Raw genomic sequence first — 21,899 nt, 5'->3', positions numbered from 1 at the left:
CAAGTCATTAAGGAAATGATCGAACAGAAGGTGGATAAATACAAATGCTTCCGTCAGGACAGCAAGGGGATTCTATGGTTTGGAGACCGATTGGTTGTTCCCAAGAACCCCGAGCTCAGAAAGAAAATATTGGATGAAGCTCACCTTTCCAAATTTTCCATGCACCCCGGCAGTAACAAGATGTATCATGATCTCAGGTCTTTGTACTGGTGGACCAAAATGAAGAGGGAAATTGCTAAGTATATATCTGAATGCAACACTTGCCAGAGAGTCAAGGCCAGTCATTTAAAGGTAGCAGGCACCTTACAGCCCCTTCCCATACCTTCTTGGAAAAGGGAGGATATTTTCATGGATTTCATTGTGGGATTGCCCAATACCTCTCGACACCATGATTCTATTTGGGTCATTGTGGATAGGTTGACCAAGACAGCTCATTTCTTGCTGGTGCATACCACCCACAGGGCATAGAAATATGCAGAAATCTACATTGACCAGATAGTTCGTTTGCATGGAATACCAAGGACCATCGTATCTGACAGAGGGGCACCATTCGTGGCACGTTTCTGGGAGCAATTGCAAGAATCACTTGGGACCCATGTAATAAGAAGCTCAGCATACCATCCTCAAACAGATGGTCAAACAGAAAGGGTAAATCAGATTTTGGAAGACATGTTGAGGGCATGTGTGCTACACTATGGAAAGGATTGGGACAAGTGTCTTTCATTGGCAGAGTTCTCTTATAATAACAGTTACCAATCCAGTTTGAAGATGGCATCTTTTGAAGCCTTGTATGGGAGAAGGTGTAGGACACTGCTAAATTGGTCACAAGCTGGAGAAAGGGAAATTTTTGGACCTAACTTGGTTCTTGAAGCCGAGGAGAAAGTTAGAGTTATTAAGAAGAACCTAGAAGCTTCTCAGGCCAAGCAAAAGAGCTATCATGACAAGAGGAGGAAGCCTTTATAGTTTCAAGTGGGAGACCATGTTTATCTTAAGGTATCACCCACCAAAGGTGTTTAGAGATTTGGAATCAAAGGCAAGTTAGCTCCTCGCTACATGGGGCCCTATGAGATCATAGAGATTTCTGGACCTGTGGCATATCAATTGAAGTTGCCACCCCATATGTCAGCAGTTCATGATGTGTTCCACGTATCTCAGCTGCGAAAATGTGTCCGCTTACCCACGGAAGTACTACCTGAACCAGAATTGGATTTAGAACCAGACTTATCCTATCAAGAGCACCCCGTCAAGGTATTGGATCAAAAGGAGAGATCAACACGGGCAAGGTCGATCAGGATGTATAAGGTTCAGTGGAGTCACCATTCAGTGGAAGAGGCTACGTGGGAGACTGAGGATTTTCTACGTTCTCGCTTCCCCGACTTTCTGCCCAAAGGAATCGGTACGTAATCCAAAACCCCACCCCCACCTGCCCTTTGAAACTAAATATAAGAGAAACTTAGATATTCAAGGTATACTAAGCTTTGAAAATAACTTTAAAAGGGCTTCCTTCTGAAGTTGCAAAGAGAATGACATTCGAAGAGCAGTTAACTAGAGAACCTTGACTAAAGGAAAAATGCAACAACCCAGCACACTTTCTTAGTACCCCTAAAGGATCCCTACCCAAAATCTTGGGGAGAGATTCCTTTAAGGGGGGAGGGCTGTAACACCTCAGGTGTTAACAAGGTAATGGCTTCATTTATGCACTGATGAATTGTGATCACATGTGGTTAAATGGAGGAGAAGAAGCACCTAAAACCTTGGAAGCATGGGTTAGCTAAGAGAGGTTAATGACAAAAGCTTCACCCACACATTTTGAACAATGGTCATTTCGAATCAGAGGAGATTAAACCCTAAAGACACCTAAGGGCACTAGACTTCCAAGGAAGGGATCAGTGAATAAGTTAATCAAATTGCAAAAACATGATTCTAATCCTTAAGCAAAGTTTTAGTAACATTGTAACCTACCAAATGCAGGGGGGAACATTACAAAAAGACCCCTTGAAGACCCCAAATTCACCCCTTAAGTAGGGAGCACACTAGAGCTCTCTAATCTTTTCTAAGTTAAATTTTAACCCTAATCTAAAGATCCACCGTGTTCACTTAGTAAATGGCGCCAAAACCACTTGGTCTAAATACCAAAAAGGTGTCAAACCACCTAAGGCACCGACTAGAAAAGTTTGAAATCGAGCCAATTTTGGTTGACAAGATTTGGCATCGTTTTTGTCGCGAGGTGGACAATGGGACAAGCCAGAATTGGCGTCCACAAATCTCCCTACCTAGGGCATATCTACCATTAGAACTCACATATAAGAGACAACCCTCGCTGCTAGGAGGAGGCCTGCGCCGGATTTTTGCCAAGATTCGCACGTTTGCGATCTCGGCGAGCTGTTGAACATGGGCAGAAGAACACCTCCACGTGTTCGACGCGCCCTGAACGCTCTAGAGCACGCCCAGCGCCCGACCCCACGTGCCCCGCGCCGCGCCAAGCCCCGCCCGTGTCCCCTGCTCGCGCCTATAAAGCCAGCCAAGGCTTCAGCCGTACTCCCCCGCGCACTCTCGACCTCACCGGAGCAAGAGATCATCGGCGTTTGCCCTGCAGACGGCGTGCCAGCGGCCGCCCGATCCCCCGCCACCGTAGACTGGCCAGCAGAGCCATTCCCAGCCCCGTCCAACCCTTGGAATAGATTCTACGTGCCTCAGTGAAGCTCCTGGAGCGAGGAATCGAGCTCTGCCTCACCGGAGACGCCGGATCAAGGTCACCGGACTTCAACCGACCGCCGACGCATGTAGACCGAGCTCCACGGTGAGTTATTCTTCGATTCCTTGCATGGGTCAACTCATTAGCACCCCGTGAAGCTCCTCGTGCCCTTGGATTGACCTGTATCGCCATGGATAGGCTGGAGCACACGCTGCCGACGAGCTCGCCCGCCTGCGCACGTGGACCGGCCGATTTCGGCCATCACCATCGTCGAGCCGCACCTCGTTGTGACCGCAAGGACCTCCCGAAGCCAACCCCACCCTTCGTCGGACCTCCCTCGCCGCCGGTAAGCCGTGCCGCCGTTTTTCCTTTCGCGGGTACTGTTCAAAAGGGGGGAGGGACCTCAGGGAAGAAAGAATAGAAGTTAGGGGGGTTTTTGAACTGTCAGTGACTCAGGGGAATAGTTGCGCAGGGGTATAAATTAAAGAAATGGTTTAGGAAGAACCCATGGTCCTCGGTGTAAACTGGTTTTCCAGGAAACCTTTTTAATATTTCTAATTTAAATGCAAATAGAGCTTGTAAAATTCATAACTTCAGTTTTATTCAACCAAATTTGGTCAAACCAATTTTGACTGATCCTAAATAATGTGAACTACCTAGGAAAAATGCAAAACCCCCTTAGTATTGCAAAAGAATTTAATGTTTGGAATTAAATATTGATTTGGCTAAAAGTTAAATAATAGAAGGAAAATAGTTATACTGTTAGACTGAGATTAAGAAAAATCAGAGAAGTACTTAATCACTCCCAAATCTGTTTAAAAATAGTAAATGGCTCAGTACACCAAATTAAGGTAGGGTTTTCCATTTAAATCATTTTTAGCTTAAAGATAAAGAAAATAGAAAACTTAATTTAAATTAAGAACCAGGGAGAAACCATATTTTTGTTAGCTCACCTATTTAATATAGTTCACTGGAAAAATTTATTAGGCCCTTGTTTAGTACAAAAGAAATGAGATACCTTTTATTTTATGCAAACAAGGAAAATTAGGAAAATCTTAGAGAAATAATCCTGAGGAGAAAACACCCCAAACCTTGGGAAAACTAATACTTTGTTATTATGAACATAGGAAAATATGAGTTCTGTTGTTTGATATTTTTGAAATAACAAGTTAGTTATAAGTACCTTTTTTGGCATTAAACCATAGAAAAGCATAACTAAATAACCACTAAGTAACCCTCTGTGATTTTTGTCACAGAAGCATGTTATTACCCATAGATACCAGCAAAAATAACTCTTAGTACAGAACCCGCACCTAGATGAGAGATGTAGTGCAAAGTGACCCCTCTGCCCCAATTTTTGTTATTTTTGTCCAGGGCATATTCTATTTATTTTTCACCTCCAATTTATAGGACAGACTACAGTCACCAATAGTAACCCACTGTAATTTTTCCAGAATTTTTGGAAATTTTGAAATCACTGTTGTAGTTCAAACCCAACTTAAGAGCATAAAAAGAGAATAAAAGAAGGAATTTAGAAGTGGAGATAAATGTTACCCTGACCAAAACAGCAAAACTCTTGAGTACCTACTAGAACCTTTAAGGGCAATCCAAGCCTTAATCCACTATGTTTACCTCTAAGCAAAACCTCAAACCTAAATTGATAAGCATAAACCACAAGAGCTTCTTATAACAAGGAAACCCTAGGTTATCAACTAACTTAGTTTTTCTTCACGATGCATAATGGTTACTAAATCCTGCATATCATAGCATACATATTTCTTATTCATTGCATTCGATAGATTGCAACCTCGCTGACGGAGAGTACATCCTCGTGCTGGAGCAAGGAGTTGCTCAGAAGGTAGCCCCGGATCCAGCACCAGAGCCTGCCATCGAGGATCTGCCTGCCCCAGCTTTGGAAGGCAAGCCCCGGTTTTATGCATAACCTTCTTATTATGCTATTTTACTACACTTAATGATTGTAGGATTGAATGTGCACTTAAGTGTAGGAGTTGTTTGAAACCCTAGTTGCATGATCTCAGGAATCCTTTTGAGATGGATACTAGTATGCTAGGTCGAGTAGCTGCTTTACTAATTAGGGATCTTGGTAGAAGTCGAGTGATTTTTTTTGCACTCGTGCGAGGTCAGGGATTGGTTGTATCCATTTTCATATCGTAATAATGTTGGTCTGTGGGCAACAATCTATGGGGATTGGTTGTCTACGAGACGGAAATCGGAATAAGGATTAAGGTGTGGTACCGTGTGTCAAGCGTTTGAACGTACTAAACACATGTCGAGAAATATGGTAAATCGGTAAGCCTAGTACCTGAGTGAACCAGCCCATAGACTTTACCCCTCACGCGATCTGAGACGTGATCTCCCATTCCGGTTATGGTGGGTACAAGTGCGGTCACTGCACGACGGCAGTCGGGGTCAGTGAAGCATTGTACGCCAAGGCGGTGAGCCCTGATCTGTTGCCAAGGAATGAATGGGGACGGTTGATATGTGTGGGGCCAGAGTGCCTCGCCACGTCGTGTGTTTAGGTTTACCTTGCAAGGTTGAAACTCGATTCGAATCGTCTAATTCTCGCAGTTAATGAGACTGCTTGATCCATGCTGCTACATTGAGTAACAAGTGGAAATGTGATGACTTGGCAAAAGTTGTTGATTGCTAAATGTTTGATACCATGTATGACTAGATAGGTATACATTTAGTCTTAAGAGAGTTATGCAACATATAGGTTATGCAACATATAGGTTATGCAACATATAAGTTCAAGTGTTGATGTTAAATACATTGATATTAAGTATTATATTATAAAGGACGGAGAGTTCATGATCAAATGATTGAAGTTGAGCATGCAATAGAGCTAATACTTGCAGATCAGCTCATTAAAGGACTTTCATCCAGCATGTTCAAAAAGCACATAGCGGGTATGGTTTAATGGAGCTACTTTGGTTTTGGATCAAAGGCTCATCAATAAAACCATCTCCCTCAAAAATAAGTTCTCTGCTTTAAGATAGAAAGGCCTACTGTAGTCATTAAGTTCAATAGCGTATGAATATTTGTTATAACGCCTTGGTCTTGGTATATTGATATATGGAGGAATGTAAATTGTAAGCTAAAAGATTAAGTTTAAGAATGAGATCAAGGGAGAGAATGTTAGGTTCATCTCATCTGACTTGGATAGAATATTGACTTGGACCAAGCATCACTGTTTGATCGAGGGGCGCAACAACTTATTATTAGTTGTGACCTTTCACATAATAAGCAAGGGGCCGACACACGAACCAACATTGTCGTACTTTTTTTCTAAGCACACACGAGGTACGATCTAATCTATACGCGCGCGATTAGTGAAGAGAAGGCATGTATCGTTGTGTTCACAGGTCCCTGCTCACCGGAACTCTGACTTAGCTTCCTATTTTAACATTTCTAATAGCTTGGTTTGTGAGCTAAGATTATTAGAACTCTAACACATATATACTTCTTATTCATATATATGGTTAGGAGATAAATAATAAGCAGCACCGCATAAATGTATATCTGGGCATCTGAACATCACATGTGACTACAATATCACCTTCTAGGCTTCTAGTGCTAGCTGATGGGACATGGGACATCTGTGCCCAACAATGAAAAATGAACTAATAAATCCACCAATAGCAAGTATATGGACACCACAAGTCGTCGGTTTCGGACGGCGGCGTGGGGCTCGGGGACCAACGCTGAGTGGAGAGAGAGAGAGAGAAAGAGACAGAACCTGTCGGGATTGGGCTCGGGGACGACGGTGTTGGGCTCGTGGACGGCGGCATGGTGGGCGCCCAGCTCAAAGACGACAGTGTTGGGCCTCGGGTACGGCGGCGTTGGGCTCGGGTACGGCGGCGTTGGGCTCAGGGACGGCGGCGTGGCGGGCGCCCAGCTCGGAGACGGCGGCGTTGGGCCTCGGGGAGGACGGCGTTGGGCAGTATCAGCCTGGCAGCGCAGTATCAGCTCCGGGAGAGAGTTATGGTTCCTGCTGGATAACTACGCATCGAGTTGAGGCTTTTATATTGTATACACATCACAGGCGGATGTTTAGAAAAAACGCTTGTGATGTATAACATCACAAGCGCTTTTCTATTTCGACCGCCTGTGATATGTAAACTTCATAGGCGGTCGAAATAAAAAAGCGCTTGTGATGTTATACATCACAAGCGGTTTTTCTAAAAATCCGCCTGTGATGTGTATATAGTATAAAAGGCTCGGTGGTTCCAGCAGGAACCCTAACTCCTGGAGCCCGACACGCCGCCAGGCTGCGCAGAAGCGACAGATTTTTTTGATCAACGGGGAGAAGGTTTTGTTTTTGAGTTTATTGATTGATTTCAAGAGTTTATGCATATATATGATCTCCATTTGTTTTCTTTCTCATTTTGATACGATTTTTTGCCTCAATTTTGTCATATAGACCAGAATTGAAGAAAAACTCAGGAATTCCAAGATTTGTACTTGTATCCAAGAAAAACTCAGGAATTCCAAGATCATGAACGTAGTTGATCTAATTTAAAGATTTTTTATAAAGAGTTGTCTCACCTCAAGGTACCTATATTGCTGCAATCTTGTTTCATTTTCATGCACATTAATCCGTTCATGATTTAGGGATTAAATTCAATTAATTAGGGATATTTTAAAAAAAATTGTATCATGTGTTAGTTACATCTCGATATGATCTTGTTTCACTTTCATGTACATTTATTTTTTTCATGGTACATCTCGATATTGACGTTAATCAATATAGGGATAGGTAATGGACCGAGGTTGGATGTACAATGTGCCAAGACCACATCCGTCGTACATTCGAAATTTGAGAAGCTTTATTGAAGCGGCCAACAAGCATGCAAATTTGCGAAAGAGTAAGGAGATATTATGTCCGTGCATCGATTGTGATAATAAGATAGCTTGGAGAGATACAGGAGTAATCCAATCACATCTGCTAAAAAGAGGGTTTAAAAACAATTACATGATATGGTCAGAACATGGTGAGTTGGATCCGTGTGAAGTGCCTGGTAATGATAAGAGAGTTGTCGGAATTTTAGATCTTAAAGTTGATGGTAAAGTGGATTATGTGGATGCTAATCAAGATTTTGAAGAATTTGATTGCAAAGAGATGTTGCACCATATGGAACCAGAAATGTTGAGTTCTGTGGGATCACACAATGGGCTATCTAAAATGGAGGGACTGGAAAGTGCCTCAAAAGAACCTTTATATGATGAATCAAAGGGGTGTGACAAAGAGTTTACTACACTGCGTACAGTTCTAGAACTTCTTAAGTTGAAGGCTAGCGTCGGATAGTCTGATACTAGCTTCACAGATCTTTTGAATTTTCTATCCTAATTACTACCAAAACCCAACAAACTACCAACAAGCACATATAAAGCGAACAAGCTTATATCTCCCATAGCTCTGGGTGTGCAAAAAATTCATGCATGTCCGAACCATTGTATTCTGTATCGTGGCGATTTTGAGAATGCAGCAAGATGCCCAGTTTGCAATGTCAGCCGATACAAGAAGAGCTACAATCAAGACTGTGTAAAAAATTCCCGTAGAAAAAATAAAAACAAGAAATCCACTATTGGACCTGAAAGTGACGATGACACTTTTGATGACATGGATGGGAAAAAGAAGTCAAAGATCCCAGCTTTGGTGATGTGGTATCTTCCTGTAATTGATCGCTTAAAACGTTTGTTCTCAAATCCTAGGGAGGCTGAGCTTATGCGTTGGCATGCTGAAAATCGCAAGCAGAATAACAAACAGATTCGACACCCTGTTGATGCATCACAATGAAAAATTTCGATCTTATGTATCCTGAGTTTGCCAAAGAAACCAGAAATGTAAGATTTGCTTTGGGTATAGACGGAATGAATCCATTTAGTGAAAAAAGAAGTGTACATAGCACCTGGCCCGTGACTTTAATGATGTACAACCTTCCATCATGGCTATGTCACAAAAGAAACTACATTATGTTGACTATTCTTATTCAAGGTCCGAAATCAGTTGGTGTTGATATTGATGTGTTCCTAGAACCTCTTATGGAAGATATGACAAAGCTCTGGAATGAAGGAGTTAGAATATGGGATGAGTATTGCCATGAGTATTTCAACTTAAGAGCAATTATATTTGTTACCATCCATGATTCTCCCGGTGGCGCCACACTATCAGGGCAAAAGACTAAAGGAAAGAATGGTTGTGTAGTGTGTGTCGATGGAACTGCTTCCATGTACCTTAAATCATCCAAGAAGTTGGTGTTCATGGGACATAGACGGTTCTTGATGAAGCAGCATAAGTACCGAAAGATGAAAGAGGAATTTAACAATGAACTGGAAAGTGAAGGTGCACCAAAGCCTTATAGTGGGAAACTTGTTTTTGAAATTGTAAAGAACATTCATGTTGTATTCGGAAAGGGAAAAACAAAGGAGAAAAGAGAAAGAGAACTGACCCTTCAACTTACACAACTTTCAAGAAGCAATCAATTTTTTTCAAGTACCTCCCATACTGGAAGGATATGGAAATTTGCCACAGCATTGATTTGATGCATGTAACAAAGAATGTTTTCGACAGCATCATTGGAACCTTGCTGGGCATGCCGAGTAAGACAAAGGATGGATTTAAATCACGCAATGATCTAGTAGATCTTCAAATCAGACCGGAACTTCATCCAGTAGATAGTGGCAAAGGGAAGCCTTACCTCCCCCCAGCTAGCTACAACTTGTCAGTTGAAGAGAGAACAAAGATTTGCAAATGTTTGCGTGGGGTCAAAGTGCCCACAGGTTTCTCATCCAATATTAGCAAACTAGTCAGGATGAAGGACTTGTCTCTATTTGGCTACAACTCTCATGACTGCCATGTGATGATGATGGTGTTCCTCCCAATTGTGGTAAGAGCCCTCGAAACAGAGCATGTCAAAGTTGTCATCACACGCTTGTGTTACTTTTTCAATGCGGTTTCACAAAAAGTAATAGCTTTAGAAGACTTGGACTATCTAAAGGCATACATCATCGAGACTATGTGCAAGCTTGAAATGTGTTTTCCTCCATCATTTTTTGATATGCAAGTACACCTAATCATACATCTCATGTATCAGATAAAAATATTAGGGCCACTATATTTATATCATATGTTTCAGTTGGAGCGATACCTGAGAGTATTAAAAGGTTATGTGCGAAATCGTGCTCACCCAGAGGGTTCAATCATGGAGGGATACACTACAGAAGAAGTGATTGAGAGATGTATAGATTACATCAGTGACGGAACAATGATAGGTGTGCCTATACCTAAACATGAGGGTAAACTATGTGGGAGAGGGAGAATGGGCACGAAAACTTTTCGCGTTGAGGATTACAAGCTAGTACATTGTGCTCATGGTAGTGTACTACAACATCTCACGATAGCCGAGCCTTACATAGAGGAACACCTAGATGAGCTTCATAATGAAAATCAGAACCGCACAGAGGACTGGATCATGAGGGAGCACAAACATCGTTTCAGCGAATGGTTAATGGACAAAAACATCCCATTTGGAGACTCTTTAGAAGAGAAAACAATGAAGAATTTGGCTTCTGGGCCATCGTGTTTTGTGACATCATGGCAAGCATATGACATCAATGGGTACACATTTCTACACTAAATCAAAAGACATGAAAAGTGTTGCACAAAATAGCGGTGTTCGTATCGATGCTTTTGACCTACATGGACAGAAGACCACATATTTTGGATTCATAGAGGAAATATGGGAACTTGATTATGGCCCAAGCATGAAAATACCCTTATTTAAGTGCCAATGGGTACAACATCCCCTGAGGGTGATAGTGGATAACTACGGACTCACACTGGTAGACTTAAAGAAAGTAGGATATAAAGATGACCCGTGGGTTCTCGCCGAATGTGTTGCACAAGTGTTCTATGTACTCGATCCAGCAGATGAGAAGATGCATGTAGTTATTTCTGGAAAGCAAAAAATTGTTGGAGTTGAGAATGTGGGAGACGGAGATGAGGAATACAATAAGTATGAAGAGATGTTCGTCTTTAACGGTCCAGAGAGAATCAAGCATGTGGAAAAGAAAATTGATAAGAACTTAAAGCCATACATGCGGAAAAATGGTAGTTCATGAAAAATTGTATGAATCAAATTGTATTTGTTATCATGTATGATTGACTATGCATTGTGGTTGCCAATTAATTTAAAATCTCTCTAGTTATCTATGTGTGCTATTAAAATTCATTTAAATTGTATTTGCATATTTCTGTTAAAAATTAAATATTAACTCATTTAAATTGTATTTGCATATTTCTGTTAAAAATTAAATATTAACTCATTTAAATTGTATTTGCATATTTCTGTTAAAAATTAAAATATTAATTCATTTAAATTGTATTTTCATATTTCTGTTAAAAATTAAAATATTAATATGGTAATCAAATCACAATCACATGCGGTTTTTCATTAGGGTCCGTTTGTGAAAAGAATAGAGCACCACAGGCGGTCCTAAACATAAACCGCTTGTGATACTAATACGTCACAGGCGGTTCGAATAGCCTGGGACATCCCAGGCGGTTTTCTAACCGAACCGCCTGTGATGTAAAAAGCCTACCGCTTGTATAGAGCCAAATTGTACTAGTGAAGAAAACCCTAGGTTATCAACTAACTTAGTTTTTCTTCACGATGCATAATTGTTACTAAATCCTGCATATCATAGCATACATATTTCTTATTCATTGCATTCGATAGATTGCAACCTCGCTGACGGAGAGTACATCCTCGTGCCGGAGCAAGAAGTTGCTCAGGAGGTAGCCCCGGATCCAGCACCAGAGCCTGCCATCGAGGATCTGCCTGCCCCAGCTTTGGAAGGCAAGCCCCGGTTTTATGCATAACCTGCTTATTATGCTATTTTACTACACTTAATGATTGTAGGATTGAATGTGCACTTAAGTGTAGGAGTTGTTTGAAACCCTAGTTGCATGATCTCAGGAATCCTTTTGAGATGGATACTAGTATGCTAGGTCGAGTAGCTGCTTTACTAATTAGGGATCTCGGTAGAAGTCGAGTGATTTTTTTTTGCACTCGCGCGAGGTCAGGGATTGGTTGTATCCATTTTCATATCGTAATAATGTTGGTCTGTGGGCAACAATCCATGGGGATTGGTTGTCTACGAGACGGAAATCGGAATAAGGATTAAGGTGTGGTACCATGTGTCAAGCGTTTGAACGTACTAAACACATGCCGAGAAATATGGTAAATTGGTAAGCCTAGTACCTGAGTGAACCTGCCCGCAGACTTTACCCCTCACGCGACCTGAGACGTGGTCTCCCATTCCGGTTATGGTGGGTACAAGTGCGGTCACTGCACGACGGCAGTCGGGGTCAGTGAGGCATTGTATGCCAAGGCGGTGAGCCCTGATCTGTTGCCAGGGAATCAATGGGGATGGTTGATATGTGTGGGGACGGAGTGCCTCACCACGTCATGTGTTTAGGTTTACCTTGCAAGGTTGAAACTCGATTCGAATCGTCTGCTTCTCACAGCTAATGAGACTGCTTGATCCATACTACTACATTGAGTAACAAGTGGAAATGTGATGACTTGGCAAAAGTTGTTGATTGCTAAATGTTTGATACCATGTATGACTAGATAGGTATACATTTAGTCTTAAGAGAGTCACACTAAAACTTGAAAAAGCTAAAACTTGATTTTTAGACTCAGCTAGTACTTTTGGCAAACCAAACCACTCAGTCAAACAGCTGCATGTCTAGAGGTAGAGGAGTAGACTCCTCACACCGGGTAAGTCTAGCTGAGTATTAATATACTCAGCCTTGCTTGTGGCATAATTTTTTTTAGGTTCTCTGGAGGACATGGTTGCTGGAGTGACTTGGCCGTCCATCTTGCCACCGGGTTGGACAGTCGAGTGGGACCCTACCTCGGTTGAGGAGGAGCATGAGGAGTGATGGGACAGGCTTCCCCATCTCTCCATTTGATTATCGCTAGCTTTATTCCGATGCAATTCGAACAATGATCTCCACTTTTGCTAAAACTCCGATGTTGATGTAATAATTTGATACTCCTTAATGTATGGTTTTATGCTTTATTGTATTTGCTCTGTGCCTCACCATCGAGTGAGTACGTGGTACTTGATCCTATTAGTGGCCTCGTCAGACCAGATCCGAGGGACTGACGTGTTATTCCTATTTAAGTGTGGTCTAGCCTCTAAGGCAGGACTTAGTCACTTAAGTTGGAATAATTCGGGCGGTTCCACCACAGCCATCATTCATGTAAGCCAAATGAGCAAGAAGCACCAAATCAATGTAAGAATGAAAGATCCACTAAGTTTATATCTAAAGAATCATGTCTAAAACAAATGAGGTTTTCAAAAATAGGAAAATGTTGAAACCCTAATACCAACCCTAATTAAGCTAATTAAGTAGAAAACAAAAAAAGGGATGAAAGACCATGAAAAACTTGAAATCATGGCTTAGGCCAATTATGAGAATTGAAATAAACTAAATAAGCTACAATAAAGATTATGAAAGGTTGGCCAAAAATAGTTGTTAAAAACTCCAAACAAGCCATTCAAGTGGAGGTTCAATGGGGAAATCTGAAATTCAGATTTCTGAATTTTCAGCCTTTGAACCAAAACCGAGCACGTTCACCTTGATCCTTAACTCTAATCCTAATGCTCCCATTGACAAAAATGTGCCTAACTAACCCCTCTACCTCATACCAGAAGATGGCATCGGGACACGTGCTCTGGACACGTCAAACCCGGGATCTTCTCTTTGTGCTCGGCAGTGAGACAAACCCGACTTCTCCCCTCTCTATCTCTTGATCCAATCAGCGAAACCTACAAGCCTCCACACACAAACGACAAAGGAATGTCAGGGGAAGAGATCTCTCAATGGGATCATGGCCATAATCTCAAAGATTTGGAGCTAATCCGTGCTTGAACACGACCTCTCTCTGCGCTGCCTCATGCTCGATGTTGTGCTAGACGCCAGAGCGCGCACTAGCGCTCGCCTGCACATGCCCCGAGCACTTGTCAGAGCCTCCCCTCGGCCGCGCTTGCCAGCGGTTTTAAAACCTCCCCCGGGCGCGCCTCACCTCACCCCGTGCTCACCCTCGCTAGCCAGACGCCCCTCCTTAGCTCCGGCGAGCTTTCCTCCGCCCACCATCACCGCCCGAGCCTCGGCCACCGCGTCCAGCTCACTCCAGCCATGTCCAAGTTGCGTCTGCCCTTCGGTTAGCTTCGCCAGTGGCTCGTGGAGCTTTCCAAGCTCTCGGACCCGACAGAACCTCACCGGAGACCCGAGATCATCTTCGCCGGACTTCGGTCGCCCGCGGCCGCACGTGGACCGAGCAATCCGGTGAGTCATTCTCAAATTCCTTGCACACACATCTTCCTTGATCTCTGGTGAAGCTCCCTGACCCATTTAATTGACCTATCGTGCCCTGGTTAGGCCGGACTCCTCACCGCCGACGAGCTCCCCCGCCTGCGCACGTGGACCGGCCGACTCCGACCATCCCCGACTGTGACCCGCACATCGCCGTGACCCTCAGGACCTCCCCTACATCCCCGACCACCTCACCAGAGCAGTCTCGCCGCCGGTAAGCCCCTCCGCCCCTTTCTTCCTCCGCGGCCGCTGTTCCATTAGGGAAGGGCAGCGGGTTTGATTTGGCAAAACCCTAGGGGGTTTTCTGCAGAGCCGTAGACTCATGTGAATGGTGCACCGAGGACCTGTCTATAATTCACTTAAGATCTTTCGCGAGGGACCCGAGTGCAAAACCATTTTTCCTTTATCCATTTCTATTTAAGCTTTTTAAATTCAGCAGAGAACTTAGAGAATTTATATCTTGAGTTATATTCAACTAAATTTAACCAAACTAATTTTGTTGGATTCAAAATATTATGGACTATCAATTAAAAATACTGAACCCTATGCTTTCTGTTTTCAAATTTAGAGTTTGGAATTAGTTAAGGAAACTGACCAAACCTTATTAAATTAAAAAAAATAGTTATGCTTCTGTGCTGAACTTAAGAAAATTTGTAGAAGTGTAAACCCCACTTAGGCACTGTTTAAAAATAGTGAGCACCCCAGTATTGAAGATTTAAGTAGGGTTATCTATTAAAAGCCATTTTTGCCCAAAACTTAGGAAAATCAGAAAAGGCATTAGAAAATAATGAACAGTGAATGCAATTATTTTTCCTAGTCTACTTAAATAACAGAGAACCTAGGAAAAATAAAGGGACCCCTAGTCCAAAACAGATTCAAAGTGAAATGTTTTATTAAGCACTAACCAAACTAGAAAAACAATTATTAGAATTATGAAAACAATTTCAAAATTGTTAAGAAAAATTCAATGAACTTGTAACCACTAAGACACCACTACAAAAATGATAAACACCCCAGTCCATCATATTAAGTAGGGTAAACAAATAGAACTTGATATTGAGCCATATTTCAACTAAATCATAAGCAAGCCAAAAAGTGTGCAATAGTGGGCAAGTGAATTTTTACCAGATTAATAATGAAGTAGGCCACTAGATAAAAATGCAAAACCTAATTGAAGGCTGCAAAATAATACCCATTGCCAATAATTCATGAAAAGGCCATTTAATCCAAATAATCCCTACCACCTTTTCCTTGAGCAAAAAAGTTACCAAATTTTAGAATGATTGCTCTTGCACAAAGAAGAAGATAGGAAAAATTAGAAATCTGTTGTATGATATTTTTCAAATATAGTGGTAGTAGAAAACACCCATTTGGCTAGAAACTTTGGAAAATCATAGCAAAATAACTAATAAGTATTAGTGGCTAAACATTTGTACAAAGTCATGTTATAACATCTAAATACCAGCAAAAATATGTCTTAGAGAATAACCCACTGTTAAAAAGGGGTTGTAGTTCAAAACACCCCCCTCTGCCCTAATAATTGATGATTTTATAAAGAGAGAACCCCTCACTTTTTAAACCCCAAATTATGAGACAGAGACTTATACACCAATAAGAAGCCACTGTAATTTTTGCAGAATTTTTGGAAATTTATTAAGCTGTCTTGTAGTTCAAACCCACCTTAAAAGCATAAAAGAATTAGAAAGGAAGAGAGGGAAAATAAATCTCACTCTAATAAGTTCAGCTAGAAATCTTAATAAATTCTCACTAAGACATTAAAAGGAAATCAGTGGAACACCTAAATGGACTTACCACTTAATTTAACCAAGCTTGACCCTAATTTGCTAAGTGTACCTTAAGAATCTTCAGTAGCAAGATTAAGCTCTACCTCATTAATTTAATCATTCACCTTCAAAGTTTAATTGCTAAAATTGCATATCATACCATGCATGTATCTTACTCATTGCATTCATTAGATTGCAATCTCGCTGATGGAGAGTACGTGCTCATCCCCGAGCAAGGAGTTGTCCACAAGGAAGACCAGGAGCAAGTTCCCGAGACTGCCATCGAGGATCTCCCCTCAGCCCCAGCTATTGAAGGCAAGCCCCAGTTTTATGCATAACTGTATCAATATATGCTACTTTACTACACTTAATGTTTGTAGGATTGTAATGTGCACTTAATTGTAGGAGTTGCTTGAAACCTCTAGTTGCATTAACTTAAGATTCCTTTTTGAGATGGATACTAGTATGCTAGGTCGAGTAGCTGCTTTGCTAATCAGGATCTCGGTAGAAGTCGAGTGATTTTTCTAGCACTCGCGCGAGGTCAGGAATTGATTGTATTCATCTTGATAACGGGATCTATGATGGTCTATGGACTTGGATCCAGGGAGGATGCCTTGTCCATGAGTCAAGCGTTTGAACGTACTAAGCACATGTCGAAAAATATGGTAACCGATACACCAAGTACCTGAGTGAAGCCGGGCGCGGACTTTACCCCTCACGCGACCTGAGACTAAGTCTCCCATGCTAGCTATGGTGGGTACAAGTGCGGTTACTGCACGGCGGCAGCCGGGGTCAGTGGAGCATCGTATGCCAAGGCGGTGAGGCCTGGCCGTGAACGGGGAATCGATGGGGACGGTTGACGTGCGTGGGGATGGAGTGCCCTGACATGTCGTGTGTTTAGGTTTACCTTGCAAGGTTTTAAAACTCGATTCGAATCATCTGCTTCTCGCAGCTAATGAGACTGCTTGACCCCTTGTACTACATTGAGTAAGAAGTGAAATGAGGTTTACTTGAGACAACTTGTTGAATGTAGTAAATGCTTGCTACCATGTATGCTTAGAAGGAGCAAACTTAGCTAAGATAATGATGCTAGAAATTGAAAAGCTAAAAATTGATTTTAGACTCAGCTAGTGCTTTTGGCAAACCAAACTCCTCAGCCAAACAACTGCATGGTCTAGAGGTAGAGGAGTAGTTTCCTCACACCGGGTAAGTCTAGCTGAGTATTAGTATACTCAGCCTTGCTTGTGGCATAATTTTTGCAGGTATGCTTCAGGATATGGTTGATGGTGTGACTTGGTCTACCACCCTGCCACCGGGTTGGACGGTCGAGTGGGATGCTGCTCCGTCAAGAGAGGAGCAAGAGGAGTAGTGGGCTAGGCCTTGCCCAATTCCTCGTTACCGAGGACATCGATTATCCGCTGCAAAAATATATCTTATGAACTATTTTAGTTTACTTGAGAAACTCCGATTTATGTAATAACTCTAGTACTTTAATTTGAGGTTTTCCTATTTTATTGTGTTTCTTCTGTGACTCACCTTCGAGTGAGTATGTGGTATTTGATCATGGTTAAGTGGCTTTATCAGACTAGATCTGAGGGACTGACGGGTTATTCCGATTTAAGTGTGTTACGGCCCTTGAGGCGTGACTTAGGCACTTAAGCTGGAATAATTCGGGCGGTTCTACCATAGCTGGTATCAGAGCAAATACCACCACAGAGAAGGACAATAAACCATGAACACCGATTTTCAAAACTCTAAAACTTGCTTAGAAACTAGTATGAATCGTCAGGACTAGACCGCTAGACCTAGGATGAAAGGCCTTATGAATAGAGGGAGAAATAGGTGGCTAATTAAGTAGGCCCTGTGGGCCAGTATTTAGATTTTTTAAGATGCCTTAAGAGCACCCTTTTATTCGGAGAGGAGACGTTATTTTTAGCATGCATGCATTATAAAACTAAAAGGATTAAGAACTGAAGAAGTAAAAATTTGAGCTAACCCGCTTCCTTTTAAACCACCCAGGCTCTTTTATTTTCTTCCTTCCACCATAATCTTTACATCTGATCCTCTTCCGCAGATGACCTCACCTACCCCCACCAGTGGAGGAGACACTCGTTTTAGCTCTAACTTCCTTTCTCACGATGGCTTTCCTTCCATCTTGTGGGAAGTGCTTAACTCTGCCGGTTACTCTACGCCCCCTTTGTACACGGTGCAGTTGTACGAGGAGCATCGGGTGCCACGTTGCCAAGTCTGGCTGACTTTGGAGGCTCCTCCCCTTCAGCCGGGTTGGCGTTCCCTTGACTCCGAGATGATTGGATTCAGGACAGACGACACCACTGAAGCGGCAACCATGAAGACTCTAACGACTTTCGGTGGCTACCATCCACTGGAGATGGTGATGCACCCCTTGGGACTCTTCCCTGCTGAGAAGAAGGATGACCGCATGTGGTGCAACCGTGTGAGCCATGTGAAGGATGTGTGGGTAATGTATCCTGACTTGGTTGGGAGGGTCACTGTTCAGTGCATGAGTGCACTGTACCGCCTTCAGGCCCTGCAGAGCGACGCTATGACACATCTTGATAACATTGCTCAAACCACCAAGCTCACCCTCGACAGCCGAGAAGACTTTGTGGTCGACTTGTCCTCCGAGTTGGTGGAGAAGGACCTACAGGTGGAATGGCTGAGCCAGCACATCACCACCTTGGAGCAGGAGGTGGAGATCAGAGACAACACCATTGATGTCTTGGAGAACCAGCTCCATGATGTGCAGCGAGAACTTGAAGAAGCTAATGACCACCTGGACATGCACCACTTAGAGATGGAGGCCAATGAAGCCGGAAGCGAGGGAGAAGAGGCTCCTGAGGAGTTAGGACCAGCCCCTGGTGCCAATGGGACTACCTCTGCGATGCCCCCTTCACCCACATCCAGTGTCCCTTCCACCGCTCAGGGTTGACGAGTCGTTTTGACATCTTAGGAGGATAGAAACCTACGCGAGCTTAGTTAATGACAGATTTTGGGACTAGGCTTACGGGTACTTTCCCCTAATTGATGTAACCCTTGAGAACTTTTGAGGTCTGTGGGATGTTTGTAACCATGTTATCTTCATTCGAACTTAATGTTATGATTATGGCAATTTTCTTTCCATATGAGATAATGGCATGCTGTTCGAAATTGTGATAACAATGGCGACGATCTCTGTTTCCAGATGGCTGCTAGGCAGCGTCGCGGGCATAACAAGCAAGTTCCCCCGCCACCTCCTCTAGCTCCCACAGTGCAGGAGCTAATGGCCTAACAGAACGAGATTCTGCGACAGCTCTTGCAGCGCCAGCCCCACCCCCAGCAGCATGGTGGAGGCCAGCCACAGCGACCTCCGGCAGCGGCAACCTACAAGGAGTTCCTGAGCACGCAGCTTCCCTTGTTCACCAAGGCAGAGGATCCGTTCGATGCCGACGTGTGGCTACGCGTCGTCGAGTCCAAGTTTCCCCTCCCCACGGGAGACTGCCCTGATGACGCCAAGGCTCGCTTCGCCGCGCAGCAGCTTCGTGGCCCTACTCGGACATGGTGGGACCACTTTCGTGCTATGCTCCCTGCTGATCGTGAAGTGTCTTGGGAGGAATTCAAGACTACTTTCAAATGGCACCACATCCCAGCTATAATTCTTGATGGCAAGATGTAATTCGAGTAGCTGGTTTGCTAATCAGGATCTCAGTAGAAGTCGAGTGATTTTTCTAGCACTCGCGCAAGGTCAGGAATTGATTGTATATATCTTGATAACGAGATCTATGATGGTCTATGGACTTGGATCCAGGGAGGATGCCTTCTCCATGTGACGAGAAAAAGGAATTAATGATTAATGTGTGGATACCTGAGTCAAACGTTTGAACGTACTAAGCACATGTCGGGAAATATGGTAACCGGTAAACCTAGTACCTGAGTGAAGCCGGGCACGGACTTTACCCCTCACGTGACCTGAGACTGGGTCTCCCATGCTAGCTATGGTGGGTACAAGTGCGGTCACTGCACGGCGGCAACCGGGGTCAGTGGAGCATTGTATGCCAAGGTGGTGAGGCCTAGCCGCGAACGGGGAATCGATGGGGATGGTTGACGTGTGTGGGGACGGAGTGCCCTGACATGTCGTGCGTTTAGGTTTACCTTGCAAGGTTTTAAAACTCGATTCGAATCGTTTGCTTCTCGCAGCTAATGAGACTACTTGATCCCTTGTACTACATTGAGTAAGAAATGAAATGAGGTTTACTTGAGACAACTTGTTTATTGTACTAAATGCTTGCTACCATGTATGATTAGAAGGAGCAAACTTAGCTAAGATAATGATGCTAGAAATTGAAAAGCTAAAAATTGATTTTAGACTCAGCTAGTGCTTTTGGCAAACCAAACCCCTCAGCCAAACAGTTGCATGGTCTAGAGGTAGAGGAGTAGATTCCTCACACCAGGTAAGTCTAGCTGAGTATTAGTATACTCAGCCTTGCTTGTGGCATAATTTTTGCAGGTACGCTTCAGGATATGGTTGATGGTGTGACTTGGACTACCACCCTGCCACCGGGTTGTACGGTCGAGTGGGATGCTGCTCCGGCAGGAGAGGAGCAAGAGGAGTAGTGGGCTAGGCCTTGCCCAATTCCTCGTTACCGACGACATCGACTATCCGCTGCAAAAATCTCTCTTATGAACTATTTCATTTTACTTGAGAAACTCCGATTTATGTAATAACTCTAGTACTTTAATTTGAGGTTTTCCTATTTTATTGTGTTTCTTCTGTGACTCACTTTCGAGTGAGTATGTGGTATTTGATCCTGGTTAAGTGGCTTTATCAGACTAGATCTGAGGGACTGACGGGTTATTCCGATTTAAGTGTGTTACGGCCCTTGAGGCGTGACTTAGGCACTTAAGCTAGAATAATTCGGGCGGTTCTGCCACAGCTATCCCCTCCAACCCTCACAATAGACATGTCACGAAAGTATCTTCCCTTCATGGCATCAATTTGACTTTGTTTAATGGTCGACTTTCCGAAGATGGTATGGCTTGGCCGCTAGGGCCGGTCTTCAGAATCTTCATCCCCACTTTCCACGTCATAGTCATCGCTATCGTCAGAATCTTCAGACAAATCCGCCATTATTTCCTTTGTGACCTTCTCTGTATTTGTTTTTGCCATAGATTCGTAAAACCCAGCAAGAAAAGGGTCCACAACTTTCTTCTCCTCAGACATATTCTTCTCTTCAGAGATGCAACAAGCATTTGTGTATATCATGAAGCTCGAAAATCAAGCGAGAGCTGATAGCAAGAGTTAAAAATTTGAGAAAATAACGCAAGCAACAGAAATGACGTAGCAAATGCCGCCGCTGTGGGTTTCTATTTATATGCCTAGTGCATTGCAACTTGGCGGGCCCCATTTGTCATTGACTTTTGCTATTCTAGCGAAGGGAAGGTGTTTTTTCGGACCTTCGACTAAAGGCCTTCGTTCACGTCGCATTCTGAATTTGTTAGATATAAGAACAAATTAATACTGTGAGGGGCTACTATTGGGGGCCTTTGTCTTCGAAAAGTCCTCAAAAACATGACTAACATGCTTTCCAAGTATAATATACTGTTACAGGAACCTTCGGCTTTGAGATGAAGGTGCGCACGGTATGAAAGGCGCGGTCTGGAAGAAGGATGAATCAGTTCCGAAGCTATGGATGGAGAAGCTTCGGCTTAGCACAAAGACGATGATTGAGAATGAAACCGACCTAAAGGGGAAAAGACTGCTTAGTCCTCGACAGATTACTCCTTAGCCAATAGTAAATGTCAAGGATGTGGATGTAATTTTACCCAGGCTGCGTCCTGTGCCTATAAATAGATGAACAGTAACACCGTACTATTCACGCTGACTTGTAATCACTTGCACATCACTCTTGGATTCTTACCTTCTGTCAAGCCGAAGGTACAAATGTAATTCAATATTATTATTGTTTGTTCATGATCATATAATGAGAAGATAAATAATCTAATGATTTGA

This window comes from Zea mays, chromosome 7, assembly GCF_902167145.1.
Source record: "Zea mays cultivar B73 chromosome 7, Zm-B73-REFERENCE-NAM-5.0, whole genome shotgun sequence".
Taxonomy (NCBI): domain Eukaryota; kingdom Viridiplantae; phylum Streptophyta; class Magnoliopsida; order Poales; family Poaceae; genus Zea; species Zea mays.
Note: the sequence above shows the minus strand (reverse complement) of the source record.